Here is a 3,359-nt window from a genome sequence, read left to right on the forward strand (position 1 = left end):
GGTCTTGTGTGCATTTCACATTCATACAGTTAGATGACTACATATACTCCACCATTACCTATGATTAGGTGGCCATACATACATCAGATACCCACATGATTAATGGGCTAAACAGGTATATCACACCCTCACACCACTAGAGTCTACATATTTGTTACAATTGAATATGTTTAAGGGTTTAAACACAAGTCACATGATTCTATTACTTGGGGCCACACTCCAACCAAAGTGTCAAGTGGTCAAGGGTTGTCCATTCATTATATAATTATCTAATTTAGGGCAGTAACACAATCCCACACGATTTAGGGTAGATGGCACATCACATGATCATGTGGTGGTAGACCACTCATGCCGCACAATTTCATGTGGAGCAGGGAAGACTCATGCACCACAAGTTCACATAGCTTAACAGTTGCCTAATCATCACATGATCATGTAGTTTGGGCCACATACAATCACAACTTTGCACATGCAAGGTGGACCACATCAAATTATCAGATCCCATAATTCAATGCCACAAAAGTCTTGATATCCTCTCCATCTAGGTTGCGTTACCTTAGGAACAAGTCGAAAGACAAATAACCATCATTGCAGGCCCACCCGCTGGACAGTGCAAGCTACTAGCTTTGGGCCTGCTCTAAGTTTTGTACATACTCTAAAGCAAGCGGACATGTGGATGAATGACGTTGATATGAAGCACATGCCTCACATGGAATCTACAGCAAACCCATGATCTGGACAATTTTGACGACACATAAGCAGTACAGTGGACCAGATAATGTCTTTTAAAGGTAAATGTTATTGTCCCGTGGATAGGGTATACTGAGATTTACATCTAATTTATTTTGAGTTAACATGAAGGGTTGGGTCCACTGAAATGGTGGGATCCACTTCCCAGATGACTATAAAATTGGATGAGCGGTGTAGATATGCAACACGTACGCCTAAGTGGGCTACACATGCACCAATCCATGGTGGGCCTAGGGCTTAAAATCAAGTCAATCTATGGCTTATGTGGGCCACACCACACACAAAAGTTGAGAGGGTTACCCTCCATTAAACATTTATAATCATTTGTTGGGCCCACTGAGATGTGGTTCATGAATTCAGCCCATCCATTATGTGTAATAGCCTCACTGACACTATATGATATTGTCCTCTTTGGGTGCGCGCTATTCTCAGGGTTTCCACCAAAAGGCCTCATTAAGGGAAGGCGAGAGCTCCACTTATAGCCAGGACTTCGAACGACTGCCCAAGCGATATGGGACAAGTTCCATCCACAGTCAGTAGCTACAGTAGCTCACCCAACATGTTAGCTCGCCCAGGCACCTAGCCCTGCCCACATTGCTCCCGGACAAATTGTAACTATGACTGGGGCATCACATTATGTGTGTCCCACATGGTTGAGGGGTCATTCCAAGTTTCAGATGCATCCAAATTTCAAGTGGACCCCAGCAAGTGCTTTTATATGTTTTAGCCATATCTCCACATGATTTTAGATGGTGTGGGCCACTTGAGTTCCATGTACGGCTGATTTTTAGGGTAACCCATCCATTAAATGCATGGTGTTGATGCTTGACATACATCACGGTGGGGCCTTTGGTGGGGCCCACCCTCCCTGCCTATTCCAAGCAGCTGGACGCTGACAGCAAGGGGTGTCCAGCCCTTTGCTTTTTTTGTGTTATTTCCTAAGTGGGACCCATATCAAGATGATCCACTCCATCTGTTAGGTTCTCTGGCTCGTGACAAGTCTAATGAGCCCAATATTCAGTATGTTTAGGCGTACAGAAACATTACAGTGGGCCCTGATAAATTTACTAGTAAATATCACTTTTACGATGATTTTTAATGGTGTGGCCTACCAGAGATTTGGATTGGCTTCATTTTTCGGCTCAAGGCCTAAAATGAGCCGGGAAAATGGATGGACGGTGTGGATCAAATACATACATCATGGGAGGGGGGTTGTGGTCCCACAGCACCTGCCCCCCCCCCCCCCCCACCTTTTTTTAAGCAGCTAGGACACTACTTGCTGCAGCGTCCTCTGGATGCTGGAAGCAACAACGTCATCTCTCCCCCTCCCCCTCCTTTTTTTTAGTTGTGTGCACGTGTGTGCATGAGTGTGTGTGTGTGAGTTTGGCCAACCCAATGGGCCATGCTTGGACAGTTTGGATGGCATACAAATATTCTGGTGGGGCCCACTATCAATGGGTCCCACATGAAGTCTATAACAATTTAGTTTTGTATGTCTTCTCCTATGCATCCACACCATTAATCATATCATTATCATCATTATAATTATATTATCTTCATCATCAACACCATCTCCACCATACATAAACACAAGGAAAACAAAATAAGAATGAGTGAGGAGGGTGTACTCACCTTGATGGACACGATGAATGGTTGGGATGGATGAGAGGGTTGGGATTGATGGCCCGCCAAGATCACTCCTCTCTCTCTCTCTCTTATGGCAGAAAAATGGTGAAAATGTTGAGGGTTGAAGGGGTATTTGTAGAGAATTTGCTAAAATTGTGGTTAGGTTAGATTAATATGGTTATGATTAGCTTAAGCAAGGATTATGGCAAGTAATGCATGATTAGGACTTAATGGTGGATTAAATGAGACATGGGGTGGCATGGCATGATGACATCATGCATAAGGTATTGTATGGAGAAGGGTTGACTTTGGATACATATGAGAGAGGGGTGGTATGGGTGCGTGACATCACACACATAGGTAAAGATTCTCTCACCCATGTGTGGCATGGTCATGTGTGCATAGCATGTTTATGCACATGTGTGGAATAGAATATATGGCGCCATGTGCACATGATATACCAACGGTTCTTCGCGGCATACCTCACTAATGGAGCGTCGTACAGATGCACAGGTGGTACCTCCATGATCGTGGTGATGGGGCAGTCGGTATGAGATAGGTTTCGAGGCCTTAGGGTTCCAGTAAGTCAGGTGTGCACTATGCACGGCTAGTTTAGGTCTCGCCAAGGGCATCGATCATTGTGCACATAAATATAAAAAATAATATGGAATGGACGAGGTCTTACAAATGTAATGTACAACTTCCTAGCTTACCTCCCTTTGAAAATGTTTTATATGTTGAATGATTAAAATATAATCTTTTGAGCATATCTTAGATCTGTGATAATAAACATAGTGTAAAATTTTCAGATCACGGATGTGAGATAATTAATGAGAAAGGAAATGTAATATTAAATGGTTACAGAACGTTTGAAAATTTCTATATAATTGATAACTCTTGATAATAAAGAAAAACCATTCATGATACATGGTCTAAACAGACGAGACTGAATTATGGCAGCAACGTCTTGGACATGTAAATTA

The sequence above is a fragment of the Magnolia sinica genome, chromosome 4 (genome assembly GCF_029962835.1).
Source record: "Magnolia sinica isolate HGM2019 chromosome 4, MsV1, whole genome shotgun sequence".
Taxonomy (NCBI): Eukaryota; Viridiplantae; Streptophyta; class Magnoliopsida; order Magnoliales; family Magnoliaceae; genus Magnolia; species Magnolia sinica.